This window comes from Dipodomys spectabilis, unplaced genomic scaffold (assembly GCF_019054845.1).
Source record: "Dipodomys spectabilis isolate Male_0828 unplaced genomic scaffold, ASM1905484v1 ptg000343l, whole genome shotgun sequence".
Taxonomy (NCBI): Eukaryota; Metazoa; Chordata; class Mammalia; order Rodentia; family Heteromyidae; genus Dipodomys; species Dipodomys spectabilis.
The window spans coordinates 124,521-150,875 of record NW_024871020.1 but is presented as its reverse complement, the minus strand read 5'-3'; the positions used below and the strand labels follow the sequence as shown (position 1 = coordinate 150,875).

Below are 26,355 nucleotides of genomic sequence, written 5' to 3'. Positions count from 1 at the left end.
AGACACTATATCACTGAGCTTTATTCACTTGTACAGAAATGTGAATGGTGCCAGGGACAGGTGGCTCATGCCTATAATCTTACTTAGGAGGCTTAGATGTAAGGCTTGTGTTTCGGCAGAAAAGTCCCCATTAGGACAAGAGCCAAAATGATGAGCCAGATACTCTTCTGAAAAATGGTTTAACATGGTAGATTGTTTCCCACATGTCAGTTTGTCATTCTGCTTCTAGTCAGAAAATTTATAAGGTTCAGAGAAGGATTCAAGCTCTCTGTTAAACCATACTGTAGCCATTTTGATTTTTATTAAAGGAATAATGAATTTAAACATTGGTAGCTCATGCCTATAATCCTTGCTGCTTAGGAGGCTGAGATCTGAGGAACATGATTTCAGGCCAGCCCAAGCAGGAAAGTCCATGAGACTTGTCTCCAATTAAGCAGTGATAAACCCAGAAGAGGAGGTATGGCTTAATAGAGTATTATTCCTAAAGAAAAATCTCTATTTAAGCTGCTCTAAAACTTCAGGTCATATGTTGGGACATTGCCACCTACAATGCTGCTGGACCCTGCCTTCCTTTGGTGTGTTTGCCTAGAGCCTGGCTTTCACTCCTGTGGATATAGGCTGTTTAGCCCTCAACCTTGGGGGTGGCATGATCCGTGTATGGAATATACTGCCCAGACAAACAACTATGATGTAAGCAATGACTGACAAGGTGTTAAGTCCAAAGTTACAATGGTAAGGATGTATTCTGTTTAGCTTTTTTCTTTAGTTAATTGCTTTTTTGTTGTTGTAAAGATACTATACAGAGGGTTACAGTTACATGAGTGAGGTAATGAGTACACTGCCTCTTGAACATTGTTACCCCCTCCATAGTTTTCCCCCTACCATCCCCTTCCTCCCTCCCTTCCCCGAGGTTCTTTTTTTTTTGATTGTGATTAAGTGATTACATAATTTCCAGAATTTCACAGTATTGTGGAATAATGATGCTCATTTAAAGTCACAAGTTCATTCTAACTTTCCTGGAGCAAATTGTCTATCACAGTCTGTAACATATAACGGTGTAGTTAATTGCTTTTTAAAGTTTATACGCTTATTTAATGTACTCTAGGAAATCAAAAGTTAATATTTGGGATTTTTGGTGCAATTTGCAATTAGGCAAGTAAGAGCACCCATTGTCCCCAAATTCAACATTTAAAATTATTAAAACTTTGTTCAGATGTTTTAGTCATCAGAAATTTGAGCCAGGGATGTAATGCTTGCTGCTGGGTCTTCACTGATACAGAGAGGATTATGATTTGATGTTAGCCCAGGAAAAACATTAAAAATATTGGATCTCAATCAACATCTGAACCCAATGCATTGTGCTTCTTAGGTAAAAAGAAGGATTGTCGTCCATACCGGCCTGATCACAGACATAAAACCCTACCACAAAAATAGCTAAGCCAAGCCGGGCGCAGGTGGCACATGCCTGTAATCTTAGCTACACAGGCTCAAACAGTAGAGCCCTTGCCTTGAGCTGAAGAGCTCTGGGACAACACCCAGGCACAGAGTTCAAGTCACATAACCAACAAAAGAAAAATGAGGGCTGGGAAGGTAGCTCAGTGGTAGAGCGCTTGTCTTGCATGCCTGAGGGCCTGGGTTCGATTCCTCAGCACCACATAAGTAAAAAGAAAAAAGCCGGAAGTGGCGATGTGGTTCAAGTGGTAGAATGCTAGCCTTGAGCTGAAGAGCTGAAGGACAGTGCCCAGGCCGAAAGTTCAGGCCCCATGACTGGACCGCCCTCCAAAAAGAAAGAAAGAAAGAAAAATGACTAAAGCCAAAAAAAGCACATGTATGGATCATCTAGTAGAGTACCTACCTAAAATGCATGAAGCCCTGAGTTTAAGTTCTAGGATAGAAAGGGGGAAAGGATGTGAAGGAATAGAAGGAAGAAAAGAAGGAAGGGAGGAGTTATTCTGTATATTGTACTTGCTTAGCTATTTCATTAAGGTGGCTTCTCATTCCTTTTTCTTTTCTTTTTTTTTTTTTTTTGTTCGGTTGTGGGGCTTGAACTCAGTTTCTGGATCCTGTCCTTGATCTTTTTGCTCAAGGCTAGTGTTCTACCGCTTTGAGTTACATTGTAACTTATGGTTTTCAGTGGTTAATTGGAAATAAGAATCTCATAGATTTTCCTTCCTAGGCTCGTGTTGAACCTTGATTCTCAGATTTCAGCCTTCTGACTCGCTAGAATTACAAGTATGAGCCATTGGCTCTGGTTACTCATTTGTTTTCTTTCTATTTGTAAGTCATGGGACTTGAACTCTGGGTGCTGTCCCTGAGCTCTTCAGCTCAAGTGAAGTGCTCTACCACTTGAGCCAGAGCCCACTTCTGGTTTTCTGGTGGTTAATTGAAGATAAGAATCTCCTGAGCTTTCCTAACTGGGCTGGCTTTGAACTGCAATCCTCAGATCTCAGCCTCTTGAGTAGTTAGGATTACATGTGTAAGCCACCTGCACCCAACTTCCTCATTTATTTTCTCATGGTGAGTTGTAGCTGATTTCTCTACTCCTTGTAGTTCCTAGAAACTACAAAGTAAGCCTAGAGGTACCTCATCCTTTACAGTATCCTTAGGACCAAGTGACTGCTGAGTGCAGGAAAGGAGACGAGGGCAGTATAAAATACAATGCTATTTATCAATCTATCCATCCATCTACCTATCTATCTATCCAGAAAAGAGCACTAACACAGTCCCCCACTACGATAAATTATGCAGTCGAATTTCCCACATTTGGGGAAATCACGGTGTCAGCACATCTGGAGTGCAATAGATAAGCCTTGCCCTGGGAAAACCACCTTCGTGATCATGGTATCTCCCCTGCCAGGTAAGTGACAATGATGACTTGGTATTTAAAAAACTAACAAATACATGAGAGTAGTTCACATTTGTAATCCTAGCTACTCAGAATGCTGAAATCTGAGGATTAAGCTTTAAATACTAGATAAATTTTGCTGAATTTTGCTTAAAGCTCCTTTGGTGTTTTTAATTGTAGGTTCATTTATTTTCTTGTTTTACTGTTTCTTACTGTGACTACCAAAAAGGTGAGTGACTTCCGTTGCTTGTATTCCTGGATTACTTTGGAGGTTCTCTAAGACTTCATTAGAGGCCAGACTTGTTCTACTCAGTTGGGTAGCCAGCCACAAAGCTGTAAGTGACAATTCTTACAGTAAGCAAAATTGCATAAAATTAAAAATTCAGACACACAGTTACACTAGCCATATTTCAAATAAAAATAGAATTCAAATTTCAGTGAATGCTAGTAAAGTTTTAATGCATTCATTCTATCTGTGTCCTCTGTCACATTGCCACAGAAGAATGTAATACTTACGGCATATCATGTGGCTCCCAAGGCCTGGACGTACTTTGTTCCTTTACAGAAAATGTTTGCCTGACCATGTACCCTAATGAATATCATTTATTATGCAGAGCTACCCTCTTTTCTATATGCAGTTATTTCTCCCTCTCCTTTTCTCCCTCCCTCTCTCTTCCCTCACCCAATCTCTCCCTTTCCTTGTTTTAGGGATCAAAACTCATGCATGGTAAGCTGCTAAGCTGAATCCCAGCCCTGTGTATGATTTTGTGTTTGGTGAGGGGGTACTTTTTCAGGGCTTGAACTTCGGCCCTGGACACTATCTCAACTCTCTTTCTTTCATTTTGTCAGTCATGGGGCCTGAACACTGAAATCTGGGCCTGGTCACTGTCCTTCAGCTCTTTAGATGAAGAATAGTGCTTTACCATTTGACCCACAGCACCACTTCTGGCTTTTTCCTACTTATGTGGTGATGAGTAATCAAACTCAGGGCCTCACGCATGCAAGACAATCACTCTACCGCTAAGCAAACTTCCCAGCCCTCATTCTATTTTAAAAATAAAGAAAATTCAAAACATGCCTTTTATGAATCCTCATCCAATTTATTAAAACATATTGTATGTTCTTTAAGCTGTTTTTAAAATGTTTTAGTGTAAAAATATTGTACAGAAGTTTTACAGTTACTTGAGTAAAGTAGTGAGTACAATTCCTAGCGAGCATTGTCACCACCTCCTTTCTTTTCCCCAAACATCCCTTCCCTCCCCACCTTCCCAACACCTCCCACCCCCCACCAATGTTGTAAAGTTTGTTTACATTAAATTTTGTACATCTCATTGTTACAATGGGTTAAACTGTATCCTTATTTAAGTATCTTGTTATGTACATACAAGATGCAGGTCACCAGAAACAAATACAGTGAAAACAGGAGTAATACCCTGGAGGAAGAACATACCAGAGAAACAAAAAAAAATCACATAGTACATTATAAATATGTTAAAAACAATAGCAAGGAAGAAAAAAGCACTGGAACTCCGGTATTGGGGTTTATTTCACTTAACATCATCCTATATGGTCATATGTACATAGCTTTTGATCTTTCCTTCTTGTCTAGACATATACTAGTTATTGCAAAAAAGGGAAACTATAGGACCTACGTTTTTTGGGGTCTGGCCTACTTCACTTAATATAATATTTTCCAAGTCTTTCTATTTCCTAACAAGTGGGATGAGGTAATTCTGATGGAGGCATAGAATTCTATTTTATATATATATATATATATATATATATATATACACACACACACACACACACATATGTATATATATATGTGTGTGTGTATATGTATGTATGTATACATATATATACATATATAAATATATCACATTTTCTTGATCCATTCATCTACTGAGGGACATCTGGGTTGGTTCCATACCTTAGCTATGGTAAATAATGCTGCAATAAACAGTTGTGCTGGTAGCCTTGTTTGTGATCATTTGGGTAAATGCCCAAAAGTGGGATTGTTGGGTCATAGGGAAGCTCTATGTCGAGTCTTTTGAAGACTATCCATACTGCTTTCCAAAGTGGATGAACAAGTTTACACTCCCACCAACAGTGCAGTAAGGTTCCTTTTTGACCACATCCCCTCCAGCATCTGTTATTATTAGAGTTCTTGATTATAGCCATTTTAACTGGGATGAGGTGGAATCTCAACATTGTCTTGATTTGCATTTCTTTTATGGCTAGAGAAGTTGAGGATTCCTTCATGTGTCTATTGGCCATTCTTAGTTCCTCTTCAGAGACCTTTCTCTTAAAGTCTTTAGCCCACTTATTTATGGGGCAGTTGTTTCTTTGAAGATTTGTTCTTGGGGAATTTAAGTTTTTGAGTTCTAAATATATTTTAGATATGAGACCCTTGTCCATTGTATGGCTAGTGAAGATCTTCTCCCAGTACTTGGGCTTTCTATTGATCTTGCTAGCTATGTCCTTTGCCATGCAGAAGCTCTGCAGTTTCATGCAATCCCATTTGTCCAACCTTTCTATGATTTGATGTGTTTCTGGGTCTTTATTAAGAAACTTTCAGCATGTGCCAAGGAACCTAGAGGTTCTCCTCTTCCTTCCTGTATTGTTTTCAGGCTATCTGCTTTGACTCCAAGGTCTTTGATCCATTTGGAGTTGATTCTGTTGCAGGGTGCTATATAAGGATCTAGTTTTAGTTATCTACAGGTGTGAAACATAGTACATGTTTTATAAGTCTTTGTCCATCTCTCTAGAGCCCTCCACAAGTTTATATGTATTTGTAGCTTGGGCAGGGAAATAAGATTTAAATCAGGACAGTAGGAGGCTATGGTTTATGAGGCTCATTTGAAAACCTTTTGGAAGGAATATTGACTTTTTCTATCTGATGTCCTACAGATGACAATCTTGGTACAGGTATTGAGTAGACTGTCATAGGATAGGAAGCTTGTAATGATTTCTCCTGACTTTCCCAAGGGGACAAGGAAGGTGAAGTAGCCATGGGCATGAATCTGTAGGGGTATTGCAATTTATTTGTATTGACTGTATTTCTAATTACTGATGCCATAGGCCAGTTGGTGAAAGTTTTTTTTTTTCTTTCATACTTTAGTTATAACTAGTTATTTTTCATTTTTTAAATTTTATTTTATTGTAAAGAGTCTATAGAGGGGCTAGAGTTACATAAATAAGGCAATGAGTACATTTCTGGTCAAGCATTGTTACCCCTTCCCTTGTTTTTCTTCCATTATCCCTTACCTCCTCCACCTCCCGCAATCTTCCCCTCCCGACCCGAAGTTGTAAAGTTCATTTCCAACATACTGTCTTATGGCTATCATTGTTGCAACACGTCATCCTGTGTCCTTGTTTTAGCGTTTTTAATTTCCCTTCCCCTCCCAAAATTAGAAAAATATATATACAAGATGCAGGGTATGAAAGTCAAGTACAGTGACAAAAGGGAATATACCATAGGGGGAATAATATACAAAGAAAACCAAACACTTACATAACATATCTAAAACAACAACAACAACAAATGAGCCCCAAGATATAGTAATTTGTTTTTATAGGATATTTAGTCTAAAACTCCCTAGACATCTTAAGTTTGGACTATTTCTTTTTTCTGCCAGTCCTGTGGTTTGAACTTAGGGCATTCTACCGCTTGAGCACCAGAGCAACACTTTGAGCTTTTTCTGAGTAGTATATCTTATATACAGTGTCATAACTTTCCAGCCTAGGAAGGTTTCAAATAATGATCCTTAGTTCTCAGCTTCCTGAGTAGGCGTACAAGTATGAGCCACCAGCACCTGGCTTGAATAATCCCATAGTTTTAACTACAGCTGTTTTCATATCCCCTACCAACAATGCTTTCTGATACTTTTTAAAGTTATCTCTAAATAGCTTAGGAAGGAGTTGTTTGATCATTGTTTAATCATTTTTTTCACTTTCATCTGTATATACTAGTTGCACACACTGAGAGGTTTGATGGAGTTACTTCCACACACTCATATGATATACCTGCTCACATTCATCCTGACTTCCCAGTGCCCATCCTGACTTCCCAGTGCCCAGCCCTTGAATTCAAGGCCCAGAGCCACTGTGCACATGCAAACATTCACAAAGACACACATAAACACACACACACAGCAGAGCAATTAGCAAAGGTTATACTGTGGATCAGGAACTGCAAGGAAACATGGGAAGGTAGGTTGTCTTTTCCCAGTTTCTCTGTCTTCCTCCATTCTCTGCTTTTCCTCAGAACAACTCAAGCCCTCCACACTTCACTTCTGTTTGTTTTGAACACCCTGAGCCTGGCTTCCAATATGCCATTCATAGGGAGCTGCCCTTGCCTGGATAGATGGTCCTCAAAGTAAGCAGAGTGTCTCAGGTTATATTTTATTTTTCCATTTGGAGTGTGAATGCAGGCCCCGAGACCATAAGCAGCATCTTGAAGTGTATGGACAGCTGTATTGAGCAACAAGACTCACCTCAGAAAACAAGCAGAGGAAGTGGGATGCAAAATACACAACCTGAATCAATAGATATAGGTTACTGAGAGTCAATTCCCACATTAATGGAGTGAATAAAAGGGTGAGTCCATTTGAAGAGAGGTCTCCAACAATTTTATGGGACTCCATGGACAAGCCTGGCAGGAAGACACGTGCGTGTGTGTGTGTGTGTGTGTGTGTGTGTGTGTGTGTGTGTGTGTGTGTGTGCCTGAAGGCTGGGCAGGGGCTCAGGCTCAGGCTGAGTGCAGCCTGCCCTTATGCCTTTTTTGCTTCTCTACCACTTCATCCACAGCTCCACTTCTGGCTTTTTTGGTAGTTGATTGGAGATGAGATTCTGACGGACTCTCCTACCAAGGCAGGCTTCGACTGTGATATTCAAATCCAGCCTCATGAGTAGCTAGTATTAAAGAAGTGAGGCACTGGAACCTGTCAGGAATACTCTTAAATACCAGAGCTATTCTTAGGGAGACAGGAAACACCTCAGTCCAAAAGATGGTGTTGTTTTCATGTTTTAAAAGAAAAAATGCACTCAATACTAAAGTATGAAGTAATATTGAAGGAAAGAAGACAGCAAATATTCATAAATCTGGGGTTGTGAAAGCCCATTGGACATAAGTCTTTCATATAGGAATCAAAATAATATCTAAGTGGCAACATTGAGACTCACCCATGTGGTCACGTGAACTGGTTAAAGACCTATTCTCACACTGACATACCTTCAAAAGTCTGGGATTCTTCTCTGTGGAAGATGTTTCCCAGTCACACTTGTAAGTCTCTTAGTTCTGTTTTTCACACTTCTCATCCTCATTCTTTGTATTCACCAAGTATCTTCTCCATTGCTACTCCAGAAGATGCTTTCAATGTCACTGTAAGGATTCATCTAGTAAGAGAAACATGTTTGAAGAACTTTAATACTTATATTAATAATATCATTACTAATAAAGAGTAATATTCAAGAACTACTTTAAGATAAATAAAACATGATTTGGAACACTTATGTAGGTTGAATGTTAAATCTGATAACACACATATATTCCTAGGCCATTACAAATCTGTAGGTACTGCAATCTTACAATACATATGTTTTTAGAAAGAAAAAGTGTTGATAATATAAGCAACTCAGTAGTTGTTGAATAAGACAAATACAGTGAAGACTTCTGTTGAGCTACTACACACTGTTTCTTGCTCTGAAAGCATCACCTATCTGTTCTGAGAGCCAGTCAGGCTTAAGTAGGACACATGCTTCCAGATGAGAGACCTGCCTGGCATTCACTGCCTAAGTCCATTCAGGCCCACAGCCCTATAGGCAATATAGAACAACCTTCAGAAGAGTCGTCCTGTCTTTAAATCTCAAGCTTCTAATCCTAACTCATCAGCAGACTGATGTCTGAGGATTGTACTTCAAAGTCACCCTGGGCAGCAAAGTCTGGAAGACTCTTATCTCCAATTAACCACAAAAAACCCACAGTGGGAGACATAAACTTAGAGCAAGGGAAGGGTTGTAATTGTCTCCCAAAAATGTATTCATTACCTGACAACTGTTTAATTTCACTGGCTTAACTGTTACCCCTCTGAACATCATATTCCTATTAATGTTTTTTTAAGAAAATGAAAGATGAGGCTGGGAAGGTGGCTCAGTGGTAGAGTGCTTGCCTTGCATGCATAAGGCCCTGGATTCAATTCCTCAGTACCACATAAGATGAAAGAAAGCTGGAAGACATGCTGTGGCTCAAGTGGTACAGCACTAGCCTTGATCTGAAGAGATGAGGGACAGTGCCCAAGCCCAGAATTCCGGCCCATAACTGACAAAAAATAAAGAAAAGGAAATAAAAAAGGAAGATGGTTGCTGCCAGACTCAGTGGTCAAGCCTGTAATCCTAGCTATTCATGAGGCTGAAGATCAGTGATTGAAGCCAACTTGGGTAGGAAAGCCTGTATGACTTTTATCCCCAATTATGTACAAAAAAAACCTAGAAGTAGAGTTGTGGCTCCACTGGTAAAGCAGTAGCCTTGAGGGAAAAAAACATAAACTTCAGGGATAGTGTCCATTTTCTGAGTGCAAACCCCAGAATGGCACAGACTAAAAGAAGGAAAGACACTATGAACTTGGTTTATCTGTACCTGAGATGTCTTTGTTATAGATGATTATGGACTGAAACTCTGAACAGGGCATACTAGATCTGGCATTTTTTCTGCACAGGCTGTGTGCACAACCATCTTAACTCCTTCGCTATTCTATAGTTGCAGGTTGCATTGTCTTCTCACCGTGGAAGAGGTCCAGTATTTACTTTCCCTAGGGTACCTGCTTTCTTGTCCTCTGCTCTTTACTCATGGACAGCAGCATTTTAACTGAATTTGCGAGAAGTGGGTGAGATGGTGGTGATAATGCCCAGGACCAGGTGAGCATTTTGGTGATGACTGGGCATGGTGTGTCATTTTTATCAATATGCTGAGGGGCCGTGGACATGAAGAGGAGGCCTCAATGCCTCCTGGGGTCATTCAGACTACACGGATATAAGCCAGTTAATCTTCCTCTCACTTTCCCAGCATGGAGTTATGGGCCCTGCCGGTCAGGGAACTCATGTCCAAGTATGGACAGCTAGCCACACAACATCCAGTTGTGATCTCTACATTGTTACTGCATTGCGAGCAGTGCAGCACAAATCACATACAGCATGCCTAAATCATTGAAGGGATGGGAAAGTGGTTCTATATTATATGGACCAAGCCAGACAGAGAACACCATACAAGTTCCTTTCAGAGACCCCACTTCTGTTCAATGGCCAAGAGAACATACAGGAAAACCTCCAGAAGGAGGAGCTATGTTCCTAACCTGGACCCTTCACTGCATGATTTCCCAAAGCTTATGGACACAATGAAACTAAATCTCTCCAAGATCAGGCACGAAGTCTCTCAGAGACCATTGCCCACATTTGTGAGGAGCGCATAGGAGGTAAAATGGCCTGTCAGGGAGGGGAATAGCCGCAGAGTGTCTCCGTGAGGTCTCTGGCATCCAGTATTCAGATCATTTGGGAAAGGTTAAGAAACTTATTTGGTATGGATAATGAATCATTGCAGCAGGTGGCACAGAGGATGGGAAACCGAGTTGGAGTACATGGGTCCCATCAAGTCCCAAGATGTGCAGATCTACCATCAAGAGAGCTGGACATTGTGTTGGATATGTTACATGACAGCCTTTGCTAATGCCAGGTCTTAGACACGTGTTATACTACAGCGACTCTGCTGTCTACTACCACAAATGCATGGAAGAGAGATAGAAACTTGATACAGTTGCTGACATCACCAAGATCATCCTAAGGAAGAACTTGATAGACATTATCATCTGATTGTGTGTGGGATCTGGGGTGGGGGTTTGTGTATGTGTGGACACTAGGAATTCGACTTTGGGCCTGTACAGTGCCCCTGAGCCTCTTTTGCTCAAGGCTTGTACTATAGCTCTTAAGCCACAGCTCCACTTTCAGCTTTTTTGATATTTTATTGGAGTCTCACAAGTATTTACTTACAAGATAAACTTTAATTATGAGATGAAATGATTTTAAGGATGATATACTACTATGCAAATGCAATAAATAAAAATGGGAGGCAAAAAGACACTCTAAGGACTATGTAGGAGGTTTTATGAAAGCGATGAAATTATATCTAAAAAAAGTGTTATTAGTGACTAAAAGCAGCAGTGCTAAATTTTTTTGTCCTGGATAAAAGAATGCAGTCAGTTATTTCTGTTTAAATGTCTAATATTATTTTTCTTTTTTTACTGTTTGTAAACCATACTATTAATGTATATAGATGTAGGAGACTCAAGCTGAGCTGTTGAACCTGGAAAAGGTTTGAGAGGTTGGAACACCACCTCAATAGTACTCAGAAAGCTGAGAGCTGACCATGGAAAGGTTAAAAAACAGCTCTGTGAAGTAAGCCAGGCCTAAAGAAATATAGGTCCCATGGTTTCCCTTATTTGAAATAACTAGTATATGTCTGAGACAAACAGAAACTGTCAGACAAGTTGATGTTAGGTGAAATGAACCCCAAGATAAGGATTCAAATGTTTTTTTTTTCTTTCTTGTGATTGTTTCCAACATATTTATAAAATGATGTCTTTGTTGCTTTGTATGTACCTCCCCCATGGTATTAGCCCTGTTTTCACTGTCTTTGATATTGGTATAATTTGTGGAAGGGAAGGGAAAAAACAAATTGTTTAAATAGGGATACAGGTGGACCCATTGCATCAATGAGATGTACAACATGGTATGTCGAAAAACGAACTTTACAACATTGGGGCGGGTGTAGAAGGGGCGGGGGGAGGGGTGGGAGATGGGAAGAGATGGGAAGGGAAAACAAAGGAGGAGGCAACAATGCTTGATAAGAAATGTACTCATTATCTTGCCCATGCAATTGTAACTCCTTTGTATGGTATTTTCACAATAAAAAAATCAATCAATCAATCAATATATAAATAGGGTTACAGGTGAACCCATTACAACAATGAAATGTATAAGATGTTATTTCGAAAAACGAACTTTACAACTTAGGTAGGGGGAGGGGAAAGGGGGGTTGAGAGGGGAAGGGATGGTAAGGGGAAACAAAGGAGGAGGCAACAATGCTTGATAGGAAATGTACTCACTATCTTGCCAATGTAATTGTAACTCCTCTGTATGGTATTTTCACAATTTAAAAAAAAAAAAACAGCTCTGGAGAGGGTTAAGCTATTGGCTCCTTCCATAGTGCTTCAAAGGCCTTGAACCCTGGGAGGTAAAAGAATTGACAACTTAACCTAGGAAGCTAGATAGAATAGACCAAATATCTGGATGTTCTCTGGATTGCATTCTCCTTTCTCAAAACAAAAAGGGAACCAGTGTTTCTCACTCATTGTGGTGGCTCTTATTGCAATATAGAAGCTTCATTTTTGCTTATATCCATGGTAACCTTCCCAGTGTGAATTCAAACAAATATGATTGCTTGTGTGACCTGGGGCCCAGGTGCCAGTGAGCCTTGGGACTCCGGGTCCTGATTGATTTTTTTTCTTTTTCTCTATACCTGTTTGTGTATTTTCTAATTTTCTTCAGCTTGGTATCCCATTGCACTGCCTTGGGTTGCAATTAGCAACAAATACGAATATTCTTGAGTTGTAAAACATAAAAGACTTACAAACTTTCTTATCCCAGATGGCTTCAAACCACAATCCTCAGATCTAAGCCTTCTGAGTAGGATTACAAGCATGAGCCACTGACAACCAGCATGCATCTGAAGACTTGATGTCAGTGAGATCTTTCTTGGGGAACGTCTGCACATCTCAGTCCTCCTCAGCTCTGTTCCTTCCTGTTGCCCAAACAGAGTCAAACACTTTCTTTTTTTTTTTTTTGTCGGTCGTGGGGCTTGAACTCTGGGCAAGGGCGCTGTCCCTCAGCTCTTCAGCTCAAGGCGAGCGCTCTACCACTTGAGCTACAGCGCCACTTCCGGTTTTCTGGTGGTTTATTGGAGATTGGAGTCTCACGGTTTCTCCTGCCCGGGCTGGCTTTGAACCGCAATTCTCAGATCTCAGCCTCCTGAGTAGCTAGGATTACAGGCGTGAGCCACCAGCGCCCGGCTAGAGTCAAACACTTTCACTCCTTTGTGTTCAAAATCCTTGAGGTTAGTGAACTGACTTGCCTGCCATGTACCTCCTTTCTGTAAATACAATAGTGGGTTTTACTCCTTACCATCGATTAATTAACTAAATTCACTTGGATCCACACAGAAGTGACATGTCCTTTTCTGGATTGCACACTGTACAACTATGTTTTACTTTATCTAATAAAGTTAACATAACTTACCTTGTTTGAGGGTTCTTAGTTTCCCATATTTCTTCCTTCTCATCTCTCTTTCCTTTGCACAGAGGAAAAAACCATTTGGAATTGTGAAGAGTGAGTTTTTAGTCATTCTCTGAAAAGCTTTGCCAATGGATCCTGATTTCCAAGTCATGAGCAACTGGCCTGTAAAGCCTTGTTCTTTAATCTCTCCTCAGCTGACACAAATGACCATATATATCTAAAAAAGGCTTTGGGAAATGAGTTCAGGTTATCAGTCAGGAATCCTTATTACCTGGTCACTGCGCATAAGTTGTTTTTGGTTTTTTGTTTTGTTTTTTTTTAATAGATCAAGCAGTGTGTACAATTTATTAGTACCAGAATTAGACGTCCAAGTATTTTTTTAATTCAAGGCTAGCAGGTTCTCTTTATTTTTTTGGTGGTAAATAGGACAGAAGTGTCCCACAGCAAGCCAAGGGCACTACACAGTATCCTCAAATCTGAGGACTGTGGTTCACAGCCAGCTTGGGCAGGAAGTCAATGAGCCTCTAATCTCCAACTAATCAGCAAAAAGAATTGGAACTGTTTTTGAAGTGGTAGAGTAGCAAAATTGAACATAAAAAAGCTAAGAAAAAGCTAAGAAAAAAAGTAAAAAATAAAGCTAAGTGAAAAACAGATCTAGCACTAAGACAACCACAATAATTTTTTTAAAAAGTGGAAGAGAGCACAAAGAGTCTTAAAAATGATAAAATTAACAAGAAACTGGTGGCTCACACTTGTAATTCTAGCTACTCAAAACACTGAAATTGAGCATTCCTATTCCAACCCAGCCAGGAGAGGAAATCCCATTGCGTCTGTGTGCGTGTGTGTGTGTGTGTGTGTGTGTGTGTGAATGTGCGTGCGCGCGTATGAGTGTGTGTGTGTTCCTTTCTGTGATATGAAGTACAAGTTTTTGTTTGACCATTTCCAATCTTTTGGAGGTTAATTTGAGATAAGAGTCTCATGAATGTTCCTTGTCCCCTGACATTGAATCATAATCAGTATAATTCAGGACCCTGTGGGAGTGTCTATACTTACCTCCTACAAACCACCAAAGCCAAAAAATGAACCAAATTGCAACTGTTACTAAAGTTTTAGAGCATGCTATCCTTCAGCAAGATTGGTGAGGCCCTAAAAACAAGACAGGGAACAAACAAATGAATAAATGTATGTGAAGAAAAAAGGGCCAATTAGTTTTTTTTAAATATAGACTCATACCTTTAATACAAGCTGAAATGTAAAGATCAGAGTTCAAATCCAGCCTGGGCAGGAAAGTCCAACTAACTTCTTTTTGAGTGTGCTAGACATGGGCTTGAAGTTAAGGGTTTTTACTCAAGTTTAAAAATACTACTTCCTGTCTCATGTGGTTCATTGGAGATGAGACTGATGGACTTTCCAGCTCAGGCTGGCTTCAAACTGTAATCCTTAGATTTTAGGATACTGTGTAGTGCTTTGGTTCCCATGGGACTCTTATCTGCTATTAACCACTAAAAGAAAAATAGAGGCTGAAGTTGAGCTGAGGCTCAACCAGTAGAGCCTGCTAGCTTTGAAATGAAAAACAAAATACCCAAAACAAAACAACCCTCAGCGAGAGTCACTAGGCCTTGAATCCAAGCCTCCCCACTGCCAAAAAAAAAACCCTTCAGGAGTTGAGTTTTTGTTCCTGCTAGCTTTGAGCAAAAAACAAAAGGCCAAAAATCTCATCGACAGTGAAGTAGTGTGGCCTAAATGTAGAGCCTGGTAGTATTGATGTAAAAAAAAAAAAAAAAAAAAAAAAACAAGCCAGGTGCCTCTGGCTCATGTCTATAATACTTGCTACTCAGGAAGCTTAGATCTGTGAGTCACATTTGGAAGCCAGCCTAGTCTAAAAAGTCCCCTGGTGACTGTTTTTTCCAAGTAAGTAGAAGTGGCACTGTGTCTGAAAGTAGCAGTATGCCTGCTGTGTCCCTGACGGACAGTGCCTAGGCACTGAGTTCAAGCCCCACAACTGACAAAATCAGTAAAATGATTAATTTAATAAATGCTAAGCATAAATGGGTAGGACCTAATAATAAAGGACATGAACTTTGAAAAAGTGGGAAGGGACAACCAAATAAATGAAAAGGTGCAAAAAGGAACATATTAAGGCTTTCTAAATCAAAACTGTAATTCTACCTGCTCAGATTACTGAAATCTGAGGATTGTGGTTCAAAGCCAGCGCAGGTAGGAAAGTACAGGAGACATATTTTACTGTGTTCAGTATGGGGTCTTGAACTTGCTATGTTTTGCTAATGGCTAGAGGTCTACTTCTTCCTACCTCTTGATGGTTATTAGAGATAATTGTCTCATTGACTTTCTTGTCCAAGACTGGCATTGAGCCATGATTCTCAGATTTCAGTCCTCTCTGTAATGCTCTTGACTTGCTCTTGATATTCTAATCTCCTATTAACCACAAAAAAATGCAAAAGTTGAGCTGTGGCTCAAGTAGTGAAACCAGCTTCTATTAATGTAAAAATAAATAAACCTCAAGGAAAGTCATCGTGACTTAATTTCAAGACATAACAACCACCACTCAATTTAAAAAAAATAAAACTCAGTCACTGTGACCTGAGTTTAAGCCCTAGAAAGAGAGCTACAAAAAAGAAAAACAGCCTGTAGTTCACCTGTGGTCAAAGTTGTAGAGCATGGTAGTTTCAAGAGAAAGAAAAAAAAAAAACAGCATAAGAACTAGCACCTAAGAACAAATACCAAAAAGAAAGAGAGAAATAATAAGTAACTGAAAAGGTGAAAGAAGAGGTAATTACAGATTTGTAAATGTTGACTCACACTTATTATTATGAATTCTAAGGACACTGAAATCTGTAGATCATGGTTCAAAGCCATCCTGGTCAGAAAAGTCCATGAAACTTTCTTCAGTGTGCTCAATAGAGGGACTTAAACTTGAAGCGTTTTGCTCATGGCTACAGCTCTACTATCTTCCACCTATTAGGTTGACTGGAGATAAAAGTCTCATTGACTTTCCTTCCCAGGCTGACTTTGAACTCTGTTCCTCAGATTTCAAGCCTCTCTGTACTGCCCTGGACTACCCATGGGATTCTTGCCTCATATTAACCACTTAAAAAAAGGCAGAAGTTTAGCTGTGGCTCAAGTAGTAGAGCCATCTACCCTTCAGTTAAATAAGTAAATCAATAAAACCTCAGAAAGAGAGGAGAAGAATGAGTGTGAAAGACAGAACATCTTACAGTAAGCAAAAGGAAAGAAATGTAAATATCACCTGGAAGAAATTATTGTATTATCAAAGCTTATAGAATTAAATTGTCAAAGCTTATAGAATTCACAAACTTTATCGACCATGATAATGACAATTTGCATTGTGAAGGTTAAAATATGTTTGTGACTTCAACTAAATATCACTATTCTACAATATTCTGAAATAAGAGAAATTTAGGTAATCACCTAATCTCAATAATAGTAAACATCTCAGAAAGAGTCACCAGGCCTTAATTTCAAGCCCTAACACCAACCTGCCTAACTCTGGCCAAACACACACACACACACACACACACACACACACACACACACACACACACACACACACACAGAACAGGAGCTGAGTTCTCACGCTCGGAGCAGAAGTCAAATGAAACAAAAAGTAGACTGTAGTAGACCTATGGCTTAAGTAATAAAGCAAGCTACTTTTAAGAGAAAAGAAAAGAAAACCTGAGTATGAAGGCAAGGCCCTAAACCCCTGACTCTTCCCAGAATGGAAAGTGGATCAGTCACGGAATCCAACAGTTTGTCCTTGCTCTTGGGATCACAGCTGAAAGTGCCCCTTCAGTTCTAGGGCCTCCAATCAAAAATTGAATGTAGGCTTCTGGAAAAAGTACCTTGTGTAGAGGAAGCCCCTTCTCTTGCTTCCTGGATCCCAGGGTTCAGCTTCTTTTGTGAGTCAGGGTGGGGAGGTGGGTGGCAGTGTGACAAGAGGTTCCAAATAGAGTGGCAACTGTGCTAATTGATTTGAGGCTGACAGCTGGATGCCAAAGCTAAGTGGTAACTGGTAGCTTTCTCTGATTACTCAGCAGTAGTGAGACTGAGTTGGAGCACCTGCTGGCTCTGCCTACCAAGTCCACCCCACCGCCTCTGCCCCTGTAACAACCAGAGTTTTAAATGGGGATCTGAGTTGGCTGTGTTAGATTCCTGCTCCCCAGCCCTACCTGTTTGCCTCTGTGTGCACCAATGCTGAAGACATACATCCAACTGCTCTGCAGCCCTACACCATGAGGGAGATCGTGTACATACAGGCAGGCCACTGTGGCAGCCAGATTGGCGCAAAGGGGAGCATGGCACTGGCCTAGGATCCTAGTCTCAAATTTAGGGGGATGAGGAGGAAGAGGATGGTGTTGTAGGGTGGAGGTGGTGGTGGTCATGTCTAGGCTGAGGTAGGTGGGGCTTCATAGTAGTCCCTAACTTCCTGGAAATCAAGTCCACCAGATAGCTTCCCCAATTTCCCTAATTTGTGTGGCCCAGATGGGTGTGTTTTTTTAAGCAAGGCTGGGGTGGTTTCAAATCCCTTGCATGTCTTAGTCTTACCTTAGACTCAAGTCATTGTACTTACTTTCCTGGGAATAGACTAATGCATTTTTGGTCAGGTTTGAATGAAAGGAGTGCAGTGTCTTTGAGCTGACAGATACAGAGGATTCCCTTTTTGTCAACTGATGAGTAACTGATAATTGAGAACAGTTCTTCCACCTTAATGCAAATTTCTCTGAGTTTTCATGCTCCCTTAAGTTGGGTGTTTTCTAAATCAGTGGTTGTCGGTGTATGCTCTGAGGACCCTTGTGGTTCTGGAGACCCTTCTAGCTGAGTCTTCAAGTTACTGCCTTGGCAATTTCATGTCCATGTAAGGCCAGGTTCTCATCATAGAATCCAAACAGAATATGGTATCCCATAAGATGGAATACTCATAGGAGAACCTAGATGGTGTCTATTCAGCCAGATAGCAAAGAGATTAACAAAACTAAAATACCATCAATTTTTGTGCTTTTTTAAATTTAGAAAATCTAATTTTTTTTACAAAAATATTTGTGTCAACAGGACTTGGGTTTCTTATAGTTATTTTAAAATCCATTGTTTGGACAGCTAACATTCTATGCCATAATACACTTCTATTTCCATCTCAGTTTTGGGAAATCTAAGCGATGAGCACAACATTGATGGCCCTGGCAACTACTATGGAGAAAGTAGCGTACAGCTGCAGAGAGTCGAGGTGTATTACAATGAGGCAGCTGGTGAGTGTCTCCCTCTGGCTTCCAATACCGTGGCAGAATAGGTCCCCGGGGAATACTAATGACAAGGTAGGAGTTCCTGCCTTTCTTAGGGTGGTATTGTAGTTCGAATTTGGGGCCTCGATCTTGTAAGCCAAGTGCTGGATCCACCTGAGCCACTCCACCATATATCTTGTTTTAATTTTTGAGTATACTCTTGTGAATTTCCTCAGGAAAGCCTTTTACTGAATTCCCCCTACCTATACTTGCTGACTAGCCACACCTGGATTTTTTTTTTTTTTTTTTTTGGTCATGGGGCTTCAACTTTGGGCATAGGCATTTTCCCTCATCTTTTCAACTCAAGACAAGCAGCTCTACCACTTAAGCCACAGCGCCACTTCTGGTTTTCTGGTGGTTTATTGGAGATAGTGTCTCACCGTCTTTTCCTGCCCTGGCTGGCTTTGAACTGTGATCCTCCGACCTCAGCCTCCTGAGTAGTGAGAATTACAGGCATGAGCCTGTTTTACATCATTAAAAATGAGACTGCCTAAATATGTATTCTAAAACAATTGATAAAATATAATTTAAATACCATTCAATTCCATTTTGTTGTGTGCTAGTCGTCCTTCTAAGCTCAAGGCCTGGGCAGTGACCATGAGCTTCTTTTGCTAAAGGCTAATGTTCTACCACTTAAGCCACATCTCCAGTACCAACTTGCGAAAGACCAGCTCGGCCGGAGCACTGGGACCGGTGGGACAAAGATCTCGGTATAGGTGGGCAAGGAGTCTACGAAGTGACAAACAGACACAGACTCAAAAGAGTTGAATCTGAGTGTATCTTTATTGAGGAGAATTAACATTTTTATATAGTGTGAGATTGTGACATAGATTTTTTTGTTTATTTAAGCACGTAATCAATTTTTAAGAAAAGCAAAGCATTGATGGATTACATGAAAATTGATGACTATCCCACCAACTGTTTAAGCTAAGTGATGTGAAACAAGTCAAGCATATAGGTAAATAGAATGCGTCATCTATTCAGCCTTTTTATGTTTACTAATTAACAAACCTAAGACAGGGTTGTACTTATATTGTACTCTTTTTATTTTTTTCATATATTTTTAAGTCCCTTTGAAACTATCCTAAAAACCACTTCCAGGTTGAGTCAAACATTCTCCGTTTTCTATAATTTTAATCCCAATATTTGTTCACATAAATTTCTAATTATTAATTTAAACTATCTTATTGTCGTTTTAATAATAAACACAATAATGGTCTAGATCTACCTAATCTTTGCACAAAATCTAATGAGTTCCAAAATACCTTTTTGTCTTTTACATTAATCTATCTACTTACATCTTTATCAGCTCCTGTATAAGGCAATGGTTCATCAGTCGGTTCAGGAAATGTGATGTCACTAACTTTATATTTTGTGAGAAACCACCATCTATCCCCTATAATGTAAGCTGGACTAAACTTAATCATAACTGTTGGGGGAATCTTTCTTTTCCTTTTATTATCAGGGGTTCCTATTTTTAGAACTCTCTGAGCTTCTGGGATAACTCATTCTAGCTTAGTTTAATTCATTAATTCTGCTTGTTTTAACATATCTGGAAATTTTGTTTTTATAGTTACTATGCGTGAGCCCCAAAACCACTTGTGAAGTTGTAGGAGTTTTGGAGGTAGCATCACACCAGACGATAGATTGATTGGGGCATCGCCCACATTTAATCTTTGGTCCTAGTCTTTACTATTTAGAGAAGCTATCTCTATTGGACTGGAAAGAAACAACATGCTTTGTTCGTGGATCAATAGAAAAATAGCCAAAACGAGAATAAAGGCAATGAATGTACAGCCAAGAAGAATATAGGTAAGAATAAAGTAAGAATAAAGGTAGAGGATATAAAGGTGCAGCCGAGTGTATGGGAAGCCTTGAACCAACACACTCTTCCTGCAGGCATGCTTCCTTGAAGGTCTTTGTCTAAGGTGATATCTCATGCAGATTCCGCAGGAGGTGGCATGGCACCAAATATTTCAGGTAGTTTCTTGGAGAGGAGAGTCTCCCAGAATTTCCTGCCCCAGCTGGCTTCAATCTGCGATCCTTAGATCTCAGACTTTTGAGTAGCTAGAATTACACCCTTCAGGAACCAGAGCCCAGTTGCATTGCCCTCTTTAAAATACAGATTAAATTTCTAAAAATCATTTTGAAATTGAAAATTTTAAAATTTTAAAGAGGGATGTTCAGTCACTAATATATATGTGAATAGTCCAAATCACAAAGCATAAAGTGTCTCACCCTGAAATCTATAACAGTTCTGGTCTTGAGTATTTTGAATATGAATACTTAGCCAACAACCAATTCTTTTTAAAGTTTTTAAAGTAAAAAACATTGCTGTGATGTAGAAAAACCCAATAATAATGTGTAAACATTGCTTTTAAATGATTCATATTGTCTTTCCTAATACAAACAACCTAACTGAAGTCTACAGAGTGGATTTTCAGTTTTTGTAACAGTCAATGTGAAATTCATTTAATTTTATATAAAGAGTTTCCATTCTACATTATTGTATACAAACAGAATCGTAGATAATTGGTTCTCCTGTGTAATAAACCAATGAAAAAGTGCAAACAAAAGGACAAAGCTATTTAATGTATTGGAGTTTTATGGATCTACATTTTGGGATGTCCTCACCTTGGTATTTTGTGTTAATATAGTTTAAGTAAGATATATGACTTTAATCTTGTGGTTCCTTGGTTAAGAGTCATTGTGTGGGATTGTGTCACTCGTATGAACAGTATTTTATGTTGTGTCTTTATTAGATCCTGTGTATCAGGCAGGATAGGATGGCCAGTTTTCTTCATGTGATTGTTTAGGAAAGGGGACAGTCTCAAACTGATGTTTGTATCATTTTAACTGATGTCCCTTTTGACAAATCAGGTTAAATGGCAAATTGCAAGTAATTGTCCAAGGTTGCTCTGAGTATTTGAATACAGGGAAATGTGCTATTTGATAACAATTATTGAAACATTATAACACAAGAAATATGTATTTTATGTATTTTTCCCAGGAAAGCATTATACTTGAATTCCCCCTACATCTACTTGCTGAAGAGCTACACCTGGCTCTTTTGTTTGTTTGTTTGTTTGTTTGTTTTGTTGGCAGTGGGGCTTAAACTCTGGGCCTATACACTGTGCCCCAACTCTTCAGCTCAAGGCAAGCAGCTCTACCACTTAAGCCACAGTTCCATTTCTGGTTTTCTGTTAGTTTATTGAAGATAAGAGTCTCTCAGACTTACCCTGCCCAGACTGGCTTTGAACAGCGATCCTCTGATCTCTAACTTCAGAGTAGCTAGGATTATAGGCATGAAGCACTGGTGCTCAGCACTTAGCTACTTACTTGAGAAAGGTAATTGGGGAAGGGAAGGGATAGTGGGAGAACAACAAAGGAGTGTGTAACAATGCTCGACAATAAATGTTCTCATTTCCTTACTCTGGTAACTGTAACTCCTCTATACAGCACCTTTCCAATAAAAACAAAATTAACAAAAAAAGAGAAAGGTTCTTGCTGATAGGCAATGGTGACTCACACCAGCCTAGCTACTCAGGAGGCTGAGAAATGAGAATCATGGTTCAAATCCAGCCTGGGCAGGAAAGTCCCTGAGACCTTTATCTCTAATAAACAACTCAGAAAACTGAAAGTGGGACTGTGCCTCAAGTGATAGAGTGCTAGCCTTGAGCTGAAGAGCTGAGGGACAGTGCCCAGGCCCAGAGTTCAAGCCCCATGATGAACCAAAAAAAATATTGTCATCTTTCTTTTGCCCCTTTAGACTCAAAGCCTGATGCTCATCTTTGCCTCCTGAGTAGCTGAGATTTCAGCCACCATGCCCAAAGCAAAGGAATGAATATTCATGAAAATAGACAACTGCCAATGTCCTTAAAGTTGCTGAAGCCTCTTGCATGGGGGTTCATGCTCAAGATATCTTTTCTGTTTCCATGTCTGAAATGCTGTAATTTCTGTAATGAATGCTGAGAGCCACTTAGAATCATAAGCTCTGCCCCTAAGTTCCTTGTCAAGTATAGGCCTAAGTCAACTCTTGTTCCCACAGCCAACAAATATGTTCCTCGGGTCATCATGGGGAACCTAGAGCCTGGCACCTTAGACTCAGTAAGATCGGAACCATAGAGTTTCAGACCAGAAACTTCATATTTAGTATGTCATCATGGTCCATGGAAGATGGCTAACAGGCACCCCTCTTCCCTAACATCCAGGCACTCCAGTTCCCAGTGGTGAGCTGAGCCTTTATCCATCTAGATATCATCCTCACCTAAACCACTTATTTCAGTCATATCATGTCCCTGGCCACTCAATCAGCACAGATAAATGCCAGTCTGCAAGCAGCCTCTGAAGGGAATGAACAGCGAGCGAGCAAGGAAAGCTTCCAACAAGGTTTCAGCGCTGATGGCGATTTCAAATGCCTGGCAATAATAGGGAACGACTTCAGGACTTAAATGGTAGAGCGCTAGCCTTGAGCTGAAGAACTGAGGGTCAGCGCCCAGGTCGAGAGTTCAGGCCCACGACTGGACCCCAAAAAAGAAAACATTTCCTTTATTCCACCAAAGTGTATCTAAAATAATAGCAAAAGTTGCTCAGAAGAGCCTATAGCCTTCACAATGCAAATAGCACAGTCATCATTCCTGGAGTATGTGTCTCATCATGTCTTTGTGTCTGATAGGCCAGAACAGGGCCAACAGCCACTACACAGAGGGAGCCGAGCTGCTGGAATCAGTGCTGGAAATTTTGAGGTGGAATAGTGTGGCTGTCTCCAGGGTTTGTAGCTGGCCAACTCCCTGGGAGGTGGCACCAGGTCAGGCATGCGCACCCTGATTCTCAACAAGATCTGAGAGGAGTTCCCAGATAGAATCATGAACACCTTCAGTGTCATCCCTTGCCCACGATGTTGGACACTGGCACCTTAGACTCAGTGAGATCGGAACCATTTGGCCAGAGTTTCAGACCAGACAACTTCATATTTGGTATGTCATCATAGTCCATAGGAGAGGGCTAACAGGCACCCCTCCTCCCTAACATCCAAACACTCTAGTTCCCAGTGCTGGCCTGAGCCTTTATCCACCTAACCCTATCATCCTCACCTAACCCTACAATATCATCTTGTCTGTCCACCAGTTGGTGGAAAATGCAGATGAAACTTTCTGCATCGACAACTAGACCCTGTATGACATCTGCTTTCACACCTGTGTGTGACATCCCCCTGCATGGCCTCACGATGTTGGCCACATTCATTGGCAACAACACGGTCATCCAGGAACCCTTTAAGCACACCCCAGAGCAGTTCAGTGCGACGTTGCGGCACAAGGCATTCTTGCACTGGTACACGGGCGAGGGCATGGACGAGACGGAGTTCACTGAGGCTAAGAGCAACATCAACGACCTGGTGTCCAAGTATCAGCAGTGCCAAGATGCCACTGCTGATGAACAGGGGGAATTTGAAGAAGTCTTGTGGAGGAAAAGGTCTAAGACTTCCCATTGCCAGCAGTGCAACAGGAATGCCAGAGCCTGACTACTGCTTCTCAAATGAATGGTGCTTTCCTGAGCTACTGTTGTCCTGCAGTGGGACCTTGCTATGTATCATCATCCTCAGCCTTCCCTGTCAGGAATTCACTGACGGTGAATTTAAAAATGCAGATTTCTTTTAAATACTATTGTTTAAAAACCCTATTTATATAAATAAAGAAGTATACATTTTCTTTTAATTTAATTTAATTTTATTTGTGAACGAACTGTACAGAGGGGTTACAATTACATGGGCAGGATAATGCGTACATTTCTTACCAAGCATTGCAGCCTCCTCCTTTGGTATACCCTTCATATCCATTCCCAGCCTCCCCCCTCCCCCCCAATCCCAATCCTTCTCCTTCCCCTCTTTCTCCCTCCCCCCCCCACACCAACGTTGTAAAGCTCGTTTTGGACATGACAACTTGTACTTCTCATTGTTGCAACTGGTCCACCTGTATCCTTAAACAACTGGTTTTTCCCCATCTCCACAAGTTATACTGACATCAAATATAGTGAAAGCAGGGGTTATACTGTGGGGAAGGGACATACAAAGCAACAAAGAGATAATCTTGTAAGTGCGTCAGAAACACATGCATGAAAGAAAAAAAACATTAAAATACATATCTAAGGGTTCATTTTCCTGACATCACATTATCTGACCTTTTCCGCTTGACTCATACATATACTAGATATTGCAAATAAGGGAAACCATGGGACCTATGTTTCTTTGGGCCTGGCTTACTTCACTTAATATAATTTTTTCCAAGTTTTTCCATTTCCTAACAAATGGGGCAATGTCATTCTTTCTGATGGAGGCATAGAATTCCATTGTGTATATATACCACATTTTCTTGATCCATTCATCTACTGAGGGGCATCTGGGTTGGTTCCATATCTTAGCTATGGTAAATAATGCTGCAATAAACATTGTTGTGCTGGTAGCTTTAGTGTGGTCTTGATTGTAAACATTTGGATAAATGCCCAAAAGTGGGATTGCTAGGTCATAGGGGAGTTCTATGTGAAGTCTTTTGAGGAACCTCCATACTGCTTTCCAAAGTGGTTGAACAAGTTTACATTCCCACCAACAATGAAGTAAGGTTCCTTTCTGTCCACATCCCCTCCAGCATCTGTTGTTGTTAGAGTTCTTGAATTTTGCCGTTCTAACTGGGGTGAGGTGATATCTCAATGTTATTTTGATTTGCATTTCTTTTATGGCTAAGGATGTTGAACATTTCTTCATGTGTCTATTGGCCATCCTTCTTTCTTATTCAGAGAAGTCTCTCTTTAAGTCTTTCGCCCACTTATTTATTGGGCAGTTGTTTCTTTGAGGATTTGTTGTTGGGGGGTTTAATTTTTTGAGTTCCAAGTATATTTTAGATATGAGACCCTTGTCCGTTGTATGGCTTGTAAAGATCTTCTCCCAATCCGTGGGCTTTCTATTGATCTTGCTAGCTATGTCATTTGCCCTGCAGAAGCTCTGCAACTTTATGCAATCCCATTTCTTTGATTTGTTGTGTTTCCGGGTCTCTATTCAAAAAATTTCGGCCTGAGCCAAGGAGACCTACGGTTTCTCCTATTCCATCTTGTAATGTTTTCAGAGTGTCTGCTTTGACTTCAAGGTCTTTGATCCATTTGGAGTTGATTCTGGTGCAGGGTGATATATAAGGATCTAGCTTTAGTTTTCTACATGTAGTTAACCAATTTTGCCAGCACCATTTACTGAAGAGGCTGTCTTTCTTCCATTATATTGTTTTAGCTCCCTTATCGAAGATTAGATGGCTATAGGTCTGTAGGTTCATTTCTGGGTTTTCAATTCTATTCCATTGGTCCTGAGGTCTGTTCTTATGCCAATACCAAGCTGTTTTGATTACTATGGCTTTATAGTAGAGATTGAAATTTGGTATTGATATTCCTCCAGCAGTGTTCTTTCCGATGAGGAGCGTTTTTGCTATTCGGGGTCTTTTATTGTTCCATATGAATTTTTGGATGGCCTCTTCTATTTCTTTGAAGAATGAGGTTGGAATTTTGATAGGTATTGTGTTGAATTTGTAGATTGCTTTGGGAAGTATTGCCATTTTCACGATGTTAATCTTTCCAATCCAGGAGCATGGGAGGCTTTGCCATTTTTTTAGTTCTGTGATGATTTCCTTTTTCAAGATTTTAAAGTTTTCATCATAGAGGTCCTTCACTTCATTGGTTAATTCCAAGTATTTTATTTTTTGTGGGGCTATTACAAATGGAGTTGCTTTCCTAATTTCAGCCACACTTTTCTCATTGTTGGCACACAGAAAAGCCATTGATTTGGGGGGGTTAATTTTATAACCTGCTACTTTGCCA

The 26,355-nt window shown here is 40.2% G+C and overlaps 1 non-coding gene and 1 pseudogene across 1 annotated transcript; one reads left to right on the top strand and one right to left on the bottom strand.

The window, feature by feature from the left end:
* Nucleotides 1-2,702: 2,702 nt before the first annotated feature.
* On the bottom strand, nt 2,703-2,865 carry LOC122095323. The gene has a single exon (XR_006145095.1). It is a non-coding gene; the product is annotated as a U1 spliceosomal RNA (small nuclear RNA).
* Nucleotides 2,866-17,457: 14,592 nt separating this feature from the next.
* On the top strand, nt 17,458-24,022 carry LOC122095306 (annotated as a pseudogene).
* The last annotated feature ends 2,333 nt before the right edge of the window (nt 24,023-26,355 follow it).